Consider the following 16157-nt stretch of genomic DNA (forward strand, 5'->3'; position numbering starts at 1 on the left):
GGACCTGAAGAAACTGGGATTTAGCCCATCCAGCACCTGATGGACAAAATTCAATTCCTTCCAAGACATAGTGTCTGTGTATCTAGCCATGCCTGCTAGCAGACTATCAGTCTGGCACTGTTGGCATGGTCCTCGCTAGGATGTCCTCCTGGGGCTCAGATGACAGCATAGCTGCTGCAAGCCAGAACTGAATGGCATTATTGGAGGGCCGCTGGATAGCCTTGCTTGATGGATTGACAGAGAGCTGCCTACTAGGATCAGGGCAGGAGAGCAGAGTGTGAGGTAGGTCAGAACGGTGTTGACAAAACTGTGCTGGAAACCTTATATCTGCTGGCTCTGTATTTCCCTATATCATTTAGGATTGCATTTCAGTGTTCACTCCCTACCAGACCCAGAAGCACATGGCAACAGTTTAGCTCTTTCCTCCCTATCCCATTTTTATGAATTGTCATAATTGGGGAATGCATGGGTCTGATGAGGTATACAGTGAGTGCCCTATGTTTGCCCTGACACAGTTGCTCAAAATTGTAATAGAAACTAGGGGGATTTGGTGCCAAGGAACATCTCCTTTTCCCTTCGGTACACAGCCAGTTGGCTTACTGTCCTTTTTCCTACCTCCACAGTCCTTCTGAATAAACTGCACAAGCTCCCCATCTCAACAGTGGTGGAGAGGGCAGGTGGGTGTTGAAAGTTTCTCTGCCAATGAGCAACTCCACAAAAGTATGGAATCTAAAGTAGATAAGTGTTATTATTTCCCCAACCTGCAAGTGACTGAGAGCTCACCCACACTTCTGTTTGTGCTGTGACTTCCAGGCACAGATCCAAGGGCTTCTTCTTTTGTCTGCCACTTTCCCCAGGAAAACCTGCAGCTTACTGCTGAATTCTGGAGCAAATGTCTGTCCAGTTTTCTACGGATCGATGATTCAGCAGTAAATTGTGGGTTTTCCTGGGGAAAGTGATGGGACAACAACAAAAACCCCTCTCTGACACATGTTTGGCTGATCCAGTTTTCATCCACCTTCATGAAGAGTGCCCTTTGAGCTGTGAAAAATGGAAGAATAGCCTAGGCACCATCTTTCTCTGAAAGATTCTGCCTCCCTACAGATAGCTGCATCTGGTACAGTTAGAGCATGCAATATTTTTGTCTTACCTTTCATCCTTGGATCTGCAGTGCAGTTTTCTGCCTTCAGCTTTTATGAGATCCCAGGATGCCTCTTTTTACTGCCACTTCACACACTCACCCCTTCCAGCCAGCGGAGGTGGGTACTCCCCTTGCGTGTGCACAGACTTTATTTCTGCAGCTCACCCCACCAACAAAAATATGAGGGGAAAGCCTATACACATACAGGTCTATTTGCTGTGTACTCAGATTGCATGATAGGCTATAAGAGAAGGGGGGCACCCTTGCTTTTTTTTATCCACATGGAGTGTGAACAGCCCTTGCTAATGTGCTTTACAGTTCTGGAAGAAAAGGATTTGGACAGTAATGCTAAGGCAGGTTATGAGAAGCTGAATGCCAGGGCTGACTTACCTGCGACCCTCCAGATATTGTTTGACTTCAACTCTCATCATCCCTGAGCACTGACCATGCTGGCTGGCACTGATGGAATTTGAGAGTTCAAGCAGTAGATATGGGGAGCCACGTGGTAGCCAGACTTGCTGTAGGCCAACATACAGTGATCTGCACCACACCATATTCTTCTTGTGGATTACCCACATATCCATGTGTGACCAAGCCATGATATGGGAGGCCATGACCATCGCTGGAGTGATTCCCACACCAGGGCCTGCACAGCACCAGAAGGCGACTCGGTACTGGAATGTCCCATGATGACGCCGTTTCTGGTTTTAGAGGTACATGGCGATCACGCGAATGTAAGCAGCCTGCCGCTGCAGAGGGATCAGAGGCCATCGAGGCAGCCTGAGCTTCTTTGCAACTGACAGCGTCCCCAGGGGAGAGACGCACAGCAAGGAAGGAATAGGAATAACGTGCAAGGGGCACAGCAAGTGGGAGAGTCCAGGGACATGAAGTATTTTGAAATGCTTAGTGAGAGAAGAAGCTGTCAGAACTATTTCTTCTTCAAAGTAGAGAGAGCACTTTTTGTCCAGCAAACCCCTCCTGGAAAAGCCTGAGACAGCTGTATTCAAGTTGAACAGATCTCCCTGTCTAGACAGATGCACGGAAAGGAACTTGCACCAGCAGCAGACCAATACATGGGGGCCCCATGTCTTCTTTGACTTGCAACTCATTTCTCTTGTCCCGTCTCTGTGCTGTACCTGAACCTTCTAGCATATGGCTTGAACCCACAGGATGGCCCTAATACTTGATTCCATTGCTGAATATGGAAAAGTGTGTTCTTCTCAAGCACTGAATTCTTGGTGTGTCTCTCCCAAAAGAATTGCCTAGCCATGGGACAAAATCTACAGGGTTTTTTTTTTAGCTATATATAGCAGTGACATGTGGACACCTTTCTCTGAGTTTTATGCACATGTCTTCCAAGAGCGACAGGGAACCTATGGCCCTCTGTGTATTACTGGATTCACCAGCCCCCAGCCAGCATAGCCAGTGGTGAGGGATGCTAAGACCTATAGCCTATAGCTGGAAAGCCACAGACCCCCTATTCCTATCTTATAGTATATGAAAATGCTGGAACTTTACAATCCATGCACAACTGCATGCTCATCACTTGATGGCTGCAACACTAAATGATGGGGAAAGGGAAAGAGCCGCTGGAGATCAAAGCCCTCTAATAGATACGTTTTTATCACTCCAGCAGTGTTCAGTATTCAAGTACAACTCACCATATTTTAAGGTGATGGAGGATCAAGTGGCATATACGCATGTGTGAATCAGCCTAGCTCAATTATCCTGAACGCTAGACACATGTAGAGCAAGAATCTGGAAATAATCATGTATCATTTTTCCGATATAGAGGCAGCATTCATTCCAGCATTACGTTTCCATGTAACCTGAGTCGTGGGTGAAATTCCCAAGAGTCTTTTTTAGAAGTACTAAAGATAACTGTTCTTCACCTCTTAGAATAGATAAGGAGAAATCAAGTCTTTGGATCTGTTACAAAAAAGTATAAAGGATTAATTCCCGCTGTTTAAAGGCAGCCTATTAAGCATCAGAAAGAAGTTTTAATGCGTGGCCAACCAAGTAAGCCAATGTTCAGTTGCCATTTATTTTATTGTTCAAAGTGTTCTTGAAGATAGGTGAAGATCTCCCCCTCCCTCTGTGTGTGTGTGTGTGTGTGTGTGTGTGAGAGAGAGAGAGAGAGAGAGAGAGAGAGAGAGAGAGAGAGAGAGAGAGAGATGGAGGGGGGGGTGGAAGGGAGATCTCAAGGTGACCATGTGAAGCTGAGCAGATACCATGAAAGCGAAATCTCTCTCCTTATAGCAAGAAGTGCTTGTGAGCCCCTATCTTACATCCTGCTGATTCCCCCCCCCCCCGACACCCTGTTACATCTTCTCTAGGCAGACTCCCCCTGTTCCTGATTATGTGCTGCTGTGTTCCTGAAGTGGTAGGAAAATGTTTGATATATTATTCCTGTAGTTAGGGGGATATCAAGATGAGTTAAGTGAGTTTAAAACCACAAACTGTGCAGTTTTATCAGGGTTGCTTTCTGCTCTAGCGGTGCAGCAGTTGCAAAGCATGGGATGGAATGCGAGGGAGAAACCCACCTTCCTTGCTTTGTGTGCCTTATTTCTATCTGGTCTCTCATTCCCCATATATTTTTGTCTGCAAAGCTTAGAGGTTTCTTGTGCATAATTAGAGTTGTGTTTACCTTGGAATAAACTCCACTGGACACAGTGGGAGTTGTGTCTGTATGTGTGTGTGAATAGGACAGTGGGGTTGGGAAGAAAGGTGCTTAGAGTAATATACATTACCATACAAAGCGTGGGGTGTGTGTGTAGTAGTTCTGAGACTATTAAATCCAGACTCTGAAATTATCTAACTGCACCACTACTTTAGAGACAATGCTTGTGACTTGACTTACTCAGAAATATACTGAGTTCTCTGCTGGATTTAGCCACAGGTCCATTCAGAGTGGGAACAGCAGGGTGGCTAGACTATATGTGATGATAATTTTGAATGCTTTTCTGTTGCTATGCAGAAAAAATAAACACACATTGCCTGCCTTTGTGGTCCCCTGTGTATGCTCCACCTCACCCCTGGAACTACAATGTGGGGTAACACTTAACTGATCTAGTGCAATGGACTATAATCCACAAAAGTTTGTGCCAGAATAAATGTGTTAGTCTTTAACATGCCATGAGGCCCTTCATTGTTTCTACAGCCTCAGACAATCATGGCTGTGCTTCAGGAAATATAGACTTTCAGTCGCCCCCAGCTTGGGAGTTGCTCAAGTTTGCCTTCTCATCGTGAACCTGAATCTTGCCTTCTCTCCATAAACTTGAACAAACAAATGGTTTGTGTGGAGAAGTGCTATTGGGTGACAGAGAAGGCAGAACTGCTCAACACCTACTTTGCTTCTGTCTTCACCCAGAAGGTAAGCAGTGCCCAACCTGGTGATAACAGAATACACAATGCAAGGAGGGAGCTGCAGTCCAATATAGGAAAACAGGTGGTAAGAGAACACCTAGCTGCTTTAAATGAATTCAAATCTCATGGGCCTGATGAACTACACCCAAGAGTACTAAAGGAGCTTACAGGTGTAATTTCAGGTCCTCTTTCTATAATCTTTGAGAATTCTTGGACAACAGATGAGGTCCCTGCATAGTGGAAGTGGGCCAAGGCTGTTCCCATCATCAAAAAGGGGGGGAAAGAAGACCCAGGTAACTACCAACTGCTGAGCTTGACATTGATACCAGGAAAGGTCCAGTAACAGATAGCAGTTGGTCTGTGAGCACTTAGAAAAGGATGCTGTGATTACTAAGACCCAGCATGGGTTTCTCAAAAACAGGTCATGCCAGACAAATCTCATTTCTTTTTTTGATAGAGTTTCTGGCTTGGTGGATCAGGGGAATGTTGTGGACGCAATGTATCTTGATTTCAGTAAAGCTTTTGACAAAGTCCCTTGTGATATTCTTGTGGATAAGCTGGTAAAATGTGGGTTGGAGAGGTAACTATTAGGTGGATTTGTAGCTGGTTGACTGATGAGAACATAAAGAGTGCTCACAAATGGTTCATTGTTATCCTGGGGAAAAACCTGACAAGTGGACTGCCACAGGGTTCTGTCCTGGGTCCGTTGTAGTTCAACGTCTTTATAAACAACTTGGATGAAAGAATTGAGGGGAGGCTCATCATATTTGCAGGTGACCCAAACTGGAAAGGGCAGCAAATGCCCCTGAAGACAGAATCAGGTTTCAATATGACCTTAACAGATTGAAAACTGGGCCCAAACTATTTCAGTAGGGACAAATGCACGGTTCTGCACTTGGGCAGGAAGAGCCAGCTGCACAAATATAGGATGGGGGATGATGACACCTGGTTTCCCAGTAGTATAGGTGTAAAGGAACTAGGGGTCTTAGTGGACCACAAGCTTAACATGAGTCAACAGTGTGATGCAAAGCTAATGCTATTCTAGGCTGCATCAACAGAAATACAGAGGTACCTTGGTTTAAGAACAGCTTAGTTTATGAACAACTTGGATTAAGAACCTCAAACCCGGAAGTAGGTGTTTGGTGTGTGAACTTTGCTTTGGAATAAGAATATGTTTCTCTTCCTGTTGAGTGTGTTCCATTTGTAAATTGAGTCCCCCGCTGCTATGGGAAAGCACACCTTGGTTTAAGAACGCTTTGGTTTAAGAACGGACTTCCGGAATGGATTAAGTTCGTAAGCCAAGGTACCACTGTATAGTATATAGTGCCACTCTATTCCGCCTTGGTCAGACCACACCTGGAGTATTGTGTTTAGTTATGGGCACCATGATTTAAGAAAGACAAGTTGGAACATGTGCAGAGGAGGGCAGCCAAGTTGTTTAAGGGCCTGGGAACCAAGCATTAGGAAGAACAGTTGCAGGAGTTGGGTATGTTTAACCAGGAGACTGAGAGGAGATATGATAGCCTTCTTCAAATGTCTAAAGGGCTGTACATGGAAGATGGAGCAAGCTTGTTTTCTCTTCCTGCAGAGGATAGGACTCGAACCAATGGATTTGAGTTACAAGAATGGAGTTTCCAATTAAACATCAGAAATACCGTATTTTTCGCTCTGTAAGACGCACCAGACCACAAGACGCACCTAGTTTTTGGAGGAGGAAAACAAGAATAAAAATATTCTGAATCTCAGAAGCCAGAACAGCAAGAGGGATTGCTGCGCAGTGAAAGCAGCAATCCCTCTTGCTGTCCTGCTTTCTGTGATAGCTGTGAAGCCTGCATTCGCTCCATAAGATGCACACACATTTCCCCTTACTTTTTAGGAGGGAAAAAGTGAGTCTTATAGACCAAAAAATACGGTAACTTTCTGACAGTAAGAGCTGTTCAACAGTGGAAGAGACTCACACGAGTAGTGGTGGACACTCCTTCCTTGGAGGTTTTTAAACAGATGTTGGACGACCATCTGCCATTTATGGTATAGTTGAGATTCCTGCAGTGCAGGGAGTTGGATTAGATGATTCTATGATTGTACAATCTCTCAGGAACAGAAAAGGCAAATGCTGTATTTACAATAGAGGAGCTAGGAAGCTGTGCTTTCTCTTCTTCACAGCAAACAAACATCTGAATTGACCCTGTGGAAACCTGTGCAAAAGCGACTGTAATGTTAGCCACTGTGTAAATCAAGATTTCACAGACAGCATGAAAATTGCAAAATTGTTGTGACATCCATGAAATTGACCAATGCATAAACAGGCTATGGGTGACTGCTGAGTAGCTGTAGTAAATATCCCATGAGGAGAAGGACAGGTGTAGGTTTGGTTATAATCTAGCTTCATCTTCACATATATTCTGTGGTATATTTTGCAAGAGGGAAAAATATACATGGACAATATATTTGTGGTTGGGGGGGTTATTTGAGGCTATTTTGTACTTTGTGGTTTAATATTTGGTGTGGGTATATTGTGTGATGGCAAAGTTTGGGTAGCATTTTATGTTAGAAATCAAAGTTTTCTGGGAGTGAAATGATTCCCATAAACTGTGGAAGGCTCTGCTGACATGTGCATCAAACTGATCCCAAGCTCATTTAGCTGTCTCATATGACTATACTGAATAGGAGTGGGAACTAAGTGGAATCCAATCTTTCTGAATTCTGAAAAGATGATCCCATGAGGATGGTGAATAATCACCAGTCACTGTCCTCAGGGACTACCTTGTCAGCAGTGTGTGCATATGTACCATGCGATAAAGCCAAGCTGTCATGGCTGATCAGTCGAGTGAGGGACCTTATTAAAAGTTCTGGGGGGTGGAAGCTCAGAATTGAGGAGCCCCAAAGTAAAATGTAGGGGTGTTTTCTCTCCTGTCATATCAGATATGTGCTGTGTGTTGTTATTGTAGTTGTTTGCACTTATTAGTCACTTTTTTTGAAAAGTAAACTCAAAGCAACTTACAATATAATACAAAAATCAAAACCAATACAGTAGTACCTCTGGTTTCGAACTTAATTTCCAGGGGTCCATTCTTAACCTGAAAGCGTTCTTAACCTGAGGTACCACTTTAGTTAATGCAGCTTCCCGCTGCTACTGCGCCACCGTTGTGTGTTTTCTGTTCTCATCCTGAGGTAGTTCTTAGCCCGAGGCACTACTTCCAGGTTAGCGGAGTCTGTAACCCAAAATGTTTGTAACCCGAGGTACAACTGTACAGATCTAAACTAAATAAAAGCTAAAAACATTCATATACTTAAAATGTGATCTAACATATCCCCCTACTTAAGGAGGCCAGAATATCAAAAACTATCAAAATTTAAGACATAAAGCTTGGCTGAAAATAAATGTTTTGCCTGGTGTCAGAAACTAGCTTAGTTGTGGTGCCAAGTTGGGCTTCCATGGGGAGGTGGGCCTCCATAAGTGGGGAGCCACTACTGAAAAGGCCTGTTCTCATGCGCTCTTCTTCATCTTCAGCTGGCCACAAGGATGGCTCCATAGCTCAAAAGTAGAACACATGTGTTACAAGTTCAATCCCCAACATCTCCAGGTAGGACTTGCAAAGACAGGAGTCTAAAACTCTGGAAGTGTTGGCAATACTGTGCTAGATGGGGAAATGGCTGACTTGGTTGAAAGCCATTTCCCATGTCCCCTTCACCTCCCCCTTTATGCTATATTGTTTGTGAGAACAGTAGTAGTTGTCTGGGAGAGCATGCTGGTAGGTCATGAGACCATGTCCTCCATCAGGACATGCCAGGTATGGGCTAGGATCAAGTGCAATGTAAGTTAACCTCAGACTTCATGATGGGGACAAGGCCTCAAGATTATTTGTGGAGTTGGCTGAGGGGAACGGAGAGCTTTGAAAGCTGAGGCTGCAAGTCAAGACTGCGAAACGAGTTCTCCACTGAGGTCCTTCTTGGGATTGACTTTGGCTAGAGACTATTCAGAATCCTCACAGGTATCTGGTTTTAAAGATGGCAGATTGCTCAGATGGCTCCTGTCAAGAGTGCTATGAAACAACCAGTAGACACTTCAGTTTGGCAAGGCAATGGAGAAATCCAGCCCATGTTAACAGCAGTAACCTATAGACCTTCCTTCCTTTTTGGGGGAGGGCAATGGAGGCTTGGCAGAAAGTTCCCCCACTGTTAGAAGTGTAGCTTACTTCAGAACATGGTGCTGGCTGGCACATAAAATCTGACAAGATACTGTTCTTTGTAGAAGGTATATTTTTAATCTAGCTACCTCGGTGGAAACTCCCCCAATTCATCATTCATGGTGTGTGCTTATATTTAATTTAAGATCAACTTGTAAATATTTATCCTCATGCTAAAAATAAAGAGACCAACATTCACTTTTCCTTCCCGCCCCCCCAAAACCTGGCTGGACTTCACCAGAATACTCTGATCTTTCATAATAAGGCAGACTTTATGTTATATTATATATTATTTTTAATTGGGCTGGTTTCCTGCAACTTCTGCTCTGGCCAAGGAGCATCCCTGCCAGGCTCCCCACAAACAAACCCAGCCTCCCCCTTCCCTGGCTAAGTGAAGCTTGTTTCCATGGTAGCCTCATTAAATTTGCATCTTGCTCAGCTTGGGCTGCATCACGGCTGCAAGTTGTATTTTTAGCCCGTGGCAGTTACATAATGAGAGAACTGGGGGAAGCAAGGAGGGCGGTTCCAGTGAGAAGCAGTGGCTCTGTGCGGCCCACTTGGCTAACTTTGCTCACTTGGGCTCCTGAGGTAACTTCTGCAGACAGTAGACCCTCAGCTGCTCCTGTCACATATCAGCCAGTAAGGCGACTTTCTTTTTCCTTTTCATGAGCTGAACCAGGCAGTAGGCGTCACTTAATCTAGGAAAGGTGATTGATGGCTGCCAGCCCCTGACGCAGGCCGAAATCTCAGAGGTCTTGAGACAGGGCTGGAAGAATTGGCATGTCTTGCCTTTTGGAGGGGACGCAGCAACACATGTGCTTCCTGAAGGAGAGAGCTTTTCCCTTCTTCGCCACCCTTTTGCAGAAGGAAAAGAACGGAAAGAGAGCATGCCCGTGTGTTGGAATGACTCAATCCTTCACAAGTTGCCGAGGCCAGACAGTTGACCCATTTCTATCTCCAGTGCTTAATTTCTAAAATGAAAGCTCCCAGGCCTTGTGTGCCTGCCTGCAGAGAGTTCTGTCATGGAAGTCCTTCCTCAAAATCCTGAAGTGTAGGATGACTGTGGCTCTGTGATGATGAAGGAAAGGCACCCTGCCTTCATCATTTTTCATTAAGTGGGGTGGCCTCCTTTACAGAGGACGGGCCCTCTATTTGAAGGAGTCCTCTGTTTGAAAGGCTCCTTCAAATAGTTTCAAGATGAAGGTAAATAAAAGGGAGATGAAGTTCCCCCTCAGCATTTAATACCTCGTCAGTCAACTGAGCTGGCACACAGGTCGCCTGGTCAGTCTTCTCCCATGTGGTGAGTTGTATTCAATTTCTATATAAATCATAGTAATTATGTCCTCATTTGCATCTATGCATATAAATTGGATGATAAAATTTTATGGAAATCTGTGCGTTCCCATTTTTGGCAATGTGAAAATGGTGAACTTAGTTCCACAATCGAGTTCTAGCAGCAAAAATAGTTTTCTAACTCCCCCAAAAAACTGGGTAATGAAACTATGGAACCGAGTGGTTAAGAACATGAGCTATGCACTGGAATGCTCCCACTTCACCTCAAAATCTTTGGCAATCCTCCATCTCTCAGCCCTCCTATCTACAGTATGGGATAATCATATCTTGTAAACTGTCCTTATACTCTGTTAACTACATATATATCTTTTAATAAATAAATTAAATAATCCAAGCCTATTTTGATGTTGAGCAATTCCATGGATTGTGCCACTGTGGCTATGTGGAGCTAAGGGCTGATGAGTGAGTCCAAAACCAACAGTTGTGCAAGCACATGGAAGCTGCTTCATGCATCAAACGTTTTACGTGCACTTCATCTAATGACTGTGCACACAACAACAACAACAACTATTTTATTTATACCCTGCCCATCTGTCTGGGTTTACCCAGCCACTCTGGGCAGCTTACAGCACATAAAAAATTGTAAAACATCAGACAGTAAAAATTTCCCAGTACAGGGCTGCCTTCAAATATCTTCTAAAAGTCAGATTGTTATTTGTTTCCCTGACATCTGATGGGAGGGCATTCCACAGGGCGCACACCACTACTGAGAAGGCCCTCTGCCTGGTTCCCTGTAGCTTTACTTCTTGCAGTGATGGAACATCCAGAAGGCCCTCAGAGCTGGAACTCAGTATCTGGGCTGAACATTAAGGGTGGAGACGCTCCTTCAGGTATACTGGGCCGAGGTCATTTAGGTCTTTAAAGGTCAGCACCAACACTTTGAATTGTACTCGGAAATGTACGGGGAGCCAATATAGGTCTTTCAGGACTGGTGTTATATGGTTTTGGTGGCCACTCACAGTCACCAGTCTAGTTGCCACATTCTGGATTAGTTGTAGTTTCCAAGTCACCTTCACAGGAAGCCCCACTTAGAGCACATTGCAGTAGTCCAAGCGGGAGATAACCAGAGCAAACACCACTCTGGGGACACAGTCTGTGGGCAGGTAGGGTCTCAGTCTACTACCATGGTGGAGTCTACTTCTTTCCAAATCTAAGCGACTTTATCTGCAAACAACTTTGCAAAATCATTCCAGGAGATCTTGGGGTCCTCACCAGGCCCTGATGGTGAAGGTGGTTCTGTTAGATTGCAAACCATCTGAAAGTCTCCTGCTGCTATTTTCTACAGATGCAATAGAGGCGGTGAAGAAGGTCCACTTTGCTGTTGCTATCACCACTAGGTTGAGCTCTAACCCATGTCTGCTCAGTTCAGAATATGTTTTCCACCACTGGCGCTCTAGCTGTCTCAGTGAATGTTTCATCGCCCTCAGCTCTGGAGAAAACCACAGGGTTGTCTCCATGCAATCAGAGAGGGCACTTCGGAGCCAGACAGTTGATAGCCCTGGTTAACTCTGCATTCCAGTGGGCCACCAGGGAATCAGCTGAGAGGCCATCAACACGGGATAAAACATCCTCTACCGCTCTTTGGAAACCATCTGGATCCATTAAGTGGCGAGGGCGGACCATCCGAATCAGTTCTACCTCCCTGCAGTGGGGAAGAGTTGTGGAGAAGTCTAGTTGCAGCAGGAAGTGATCCGATCATGACACTTCTTTTGTTTCACTTTTCCTTAGTGTCAAATCACCCACATCCGTAGAGGTAAACACCAGATCTAAGGGATTTCCGTGGCTATGAGTTGGGCCAAACTTATTCAGGGACAGCCCCATGGAGACCATGCTTTCTATGAAGTCCCAAGCTACCCCTTGTAAGGTTGTGTCAGCATGGATGTTAAAATCCCCTAGGACAACCAAACTAGGTGTCTCCAGGAGAACATCTGCCACAACCTGAAGCAGCTCGGGCAGGGAATTCTTGGTGCAGCGGGGACGTCGGTACACCAAAAGGAATCCTGTACTGCCCCTATTGCCCAGCTTCCAGAACATGCACTCAGAAAACTGGGTCTTCCCAATAGGATGCCTGGTGCAAGCTAATGACTTCCTAAAAATCACTACAACCCCTTCTCTCCCCACACATACGACCTGGGTTGCTGTGCTTAAGAAAAACTTGGTGGACAAGCAGCGGGCAAGAACAGGCCCATCTGCCTTGTTCAACCAAGTCTCTGTTACACATGCCAGGTCAAGTCCTCCATCCATGATCGCGTCATAGATGGCAGCAGTCTTGTGAATCATTGACCTGCATTGCACAGCAGCACCTTCAGGTCATGTGGGTATCCCTTGCTGATTCCAGTATCCATCCGGTCAAGACCAGATCCGGAGGCAGGGATAGTCTTCCGACAACGAGTAAACGTGCCTCTTCAGTAATGACATGGTCTGGTCCTAGCATAACTCCTTCTCCTACCCATGATCACTGAGATCAGGTGTCCCGGTGCATCCCCCCACTGTGGAACATTCCCCAGTCATTCTGTTGGCTAGGGCCCACTCCCAGGCAGCCCTGACCCTCTCCCCTTCAGAACAGAATACAAACTATACAATAAACCAATAAGACAGTAGAAACCAATTATTAAAAAAATTACATTTATACTAAAACTAATCCCCAGCCCCAACTGAATATTTATCCTACCCTCCAACAGAGCAAAAACAAACCAAAAACCAAAATTTAAAACACCACAGATTAAAACATATTTAAAAACATTTAAAAACATTTGGGGTAGGATGGAAAAAATTGCTGGAGCCATTTAGCAAGTAACACTGGCTTGTTGTATGAACCAGCCTTTGAACAGTTGCATTTTATGCATGAATCAGTTCCTGGTGATTCCAGATCAAATGTGCTCCCAAATTAGAACATCGTTTTTAAAAGGTTTGCCAGCATCACATGCAGCTCTTTGACAGAACGCCCACTGTCAACAGCCATAAATGTTTTCAAACCCAGTTCCACCCTTTGTTGTCCCTGTGTGGCACATTCGCCTTCGCTTGGGCTTCAGTGTTGTCGCCACGGGCCCCGTTTATTCTGCAATGTGTTTATTACTTGTGTTGCTGTGAGAGAAAAGGTGGGGAAGGGGAACAGCTTGACTCTAAACCAATATCTCTGGGCTCTAATAAACACTATCTCTTTGTTTGCAAACTGAGAAAAAAATTGATCTGGAATCATTGGGATATAACAAACACACCACCCCATGATGCCATTTTAACAGTGAGCTGATCAAAAACGCACTACACAGCCTGAGATGTCAAGCCAATTAGTTTTGATATTAGCTGTTGATACAGGGACATAGATTCAAGTGTTTCCGGGGAAACTAATCTATGATGTGCCTTTATAAAGTGGACGTAAGAACCCACTCACCTACCCCACTCAGCTCCATCCCTCTGCCCTATCTGAACTGGGAGAGGAGAGTTAGACCAGCGCTTGGAAGCAGTGATGAGCTGGTGTGGGCCAGTAAATTGTGGGTGAATCCTGAAAGGACAGAAGTGTTAGATATCCCAAGTTCTCACATATGGGAGGTTGAGAAACAACTTGTCCTGGATACGGTTGCAACTCCCTTGGAGTGAGCAAGTCTGCAGCTTGGTGGTACTCTGGGGTTCAACAGTGTCACTGGAGGCAGAGGTTGCCTCGGTGGTTAGGAGTGCCTTTCTCCAGCTCCAACTGGTTAACCTGTTATGACTCCTTTTGGATACAAATGACTGGGCCACTGTCTTCCATGCTCTGGTACTTTCCAGACTGGATTATTGCAATGCGCTCTACATGGGGCTGCCTCTGAAGATGACTTGGAAACTTTAATTGGTCCGAAATGAAGCAGCAGCCAGATTACTGACTGGGCTTCCACTGAAATCCCATTACTCCTGTTTTATTGGTTGCCAGTTTGGATCCAGACCCTTGCCTTACAGCCCAAAGCAACCCACGCCCTAAATATCTGAAAAGCTGTTTCCTTTCCTACAAATCTCTTGGGTGCTAAGAGCTGTGTGTGGGGGCCCTTCTGCCACCTCAGAAGTTCGAGGAGAATGCATTCTCTGTGAGTTGTGGAACTTCCTCTACACAGACATATGCCTGACACCTTCATTATACAGTTTTTGGTGAATGCTCTTTACCTTGGCCTTTGATACCTGAGATGTATGTTTTCAGGATTTACCCTATTTTTAATGATTGTGTTTTTTTAATGGTAAGCTTTGAAACTGTTTTAGTGTTGTATTTTACATTTTTGTAAGGTGCCCTTTTGCCATCCCACCTTCCATTCACTCCCAACAACCCTGTGAGGTGAGTTAGACTGAGTGAAAAACCCAAGGTTCCCCAGTGAAATTCATGGCCGAATAGTAATTTGAATCAGGGTCTCCACAGTCCTGGTCCGCCTGGTCCTTCTCTTTGGTCCGATAGTTGATCTCCAAATTTGTGTTGCGCTTTAGGCAATATAGTGCAGCATATCTTCCATCATGAACTTGCAGTGCCAAACTGCATCGGCATAAGACAACCTTGGAACTTAGTACACAGCAGCTTCTTCTTTTTAGCATGGAAGCATGTAATAGTTAATATATTTTGGCATAATTGCATTTCTGTGTTTCATTCTGTGACAGTGCAATAACAGAACCTTTTGGGAGAGAATTCAGTGAATGACATAAGGAAGGATGAGGACGCCAGGAAGGCTGGCACGGAAAGGGTAAAGGTCCCCAAGTAAGAGAGAGGAAGGCACAGGGGAGCAGGAGAGACATGTGAGGTGGACCCACTTGTAGAAAGTGTCTGGATCCATTGAGCAGCCACCAGGAAGAGGGATGGGGTGTCACACTTTAATCAGCAGGCATCGTTTCCTGCTGCCAACCTCATCTCACAACCCATCAGTGCTTTGATAGATAGACAGATAGATATGGGTTCTGTGACACAAAGGATGCTTAAGCCTTCAAAGCTGACAACTGTTCCGTGTTGCACAGAGATCCTCTCACAGAACCTTCTTTCTGACTTCTTTGAACAATCCCATCTTTGCCACCATCTCCATAGCAACAACATTCTGCTGCTGAAGGATAACCAAAAAAAAGAGAGTCTCTATATATAGCTTCCAGATCTCCCTTCCTTCAGCTAAAAGCCTTAAACCAAGGGAGGCAGTTTGAAGTTCTGGACACCTCATGGCAGGGCAGGGCAGTACATTCAGTGGAGAGGAGATAGGGAGTGGTCTGGGGACCCTGAGCTCATTTGCCTTCCTTTTCAGCACTTGTGCAGGAAGGCATCCAAAAACCTTTCAGTCCTACTTCTAGATTTCAAAAGGATCCCTACTACGCCTCAAGAGCCCATGTTTTTCAAGAGAACCAAAGACCGTTGATTATTTCATCAGGCTATAAATCCATGATGGGGTTTGACACAAGATTTTGTTCTTAAAGTAGGTGGAGCAGAATTAGAGCAAAAAATTAAAATACATGACGGATATTGCCAAGAAGTCTACTACCTTTCTTAAATTTATTCAGTTTAAGATTTTGCAGTGCTTACACCACCTGCTACCTGTGTCTTTCACTCCCCTCCACTCCTTCCTCTTGCCCTGTTATCTTCCCATTGTCAAAAACTAGGATATATACTCCTTGGGGGCCCGACTTTTGGGTTTTGCATGTACAAAAAAACCAGGGATCAATCCCCAACCTCTCCCTTTTATACTCTTGCCAATACAGAAGACTTGAGAAAATGTTATGATGTTCCCTCTTGCTTCTGGTGCATTTTGGGGAAGGGAAGAAAAAACAGGAGAAACTCCTGCTGCTGCTTCCATTCTCCAAACTGAGGCACAAGAAGGCCTGCTGGAGGCTGCTGGGACTGCTCTTTGCCGTAGGGACGGGGGCCCTTGATCCTTTGTGAGCTAGTGTGAGAGACTGTGGATACCTGGGATTGAGGGACAAACTTGTTCCCAGAATGCGGCCCACAATTTCACTTGCTGTGCCTGTTATGTCAAGTGTTTCTGACACATGTGATTTCTGTTATGTCCGAGCACAGCCTGAGTGATGTGTAGTTGTCGTCATCATTGCCAGAGTGAATTAAAGGAAGCTGGATTGAGTCATGGAGCAAACCCAGTCACCGTAGACCAGTGGTAGGGAAT

The 16157-nt window shown here is 45.0% G+C and overlaps 1 protein-coding gene across 5 annotated transcripts in view; it reads left to right on the top strand.

Moving 5' to 3' along the window:
• SLC8A3 (solute carrier family 8 member A3) overlaps window positions 1-16157 on the top strand; it is a 164576-nt gene that overhangs the window by 99302 nt on the left and 49117 nt on the right. The window contains exon 1 of one of the 5 annotated variants that reach the window (XM_081889732.1): window positions 3142-3160. The exons of 3 other annotated variants lie outside the window; for them this stretch is intronic. The gene's annotated coding sequence lies outside the window, so the exon portion shown is untranslated. Of the gene's footprint in view, window positions 1-3141; window positions 3161-16157 lie in introns of those variants that run through there. One more of the 5 variants, XM_081889733.1, reaches the window with a different exon arrangement.

The sequence above is a fragment of the Podarcis melisellensis genome (assembly GCF_964234715.1).
Source record: "Podarcis melisellensis genome assembly, chromosome: 1".
NCBI lineage: Eukaryota > Metazoa > Chordata > Lepidosauria > Squamata > Lacertidae > Podarcis > Podarcis melisellensis.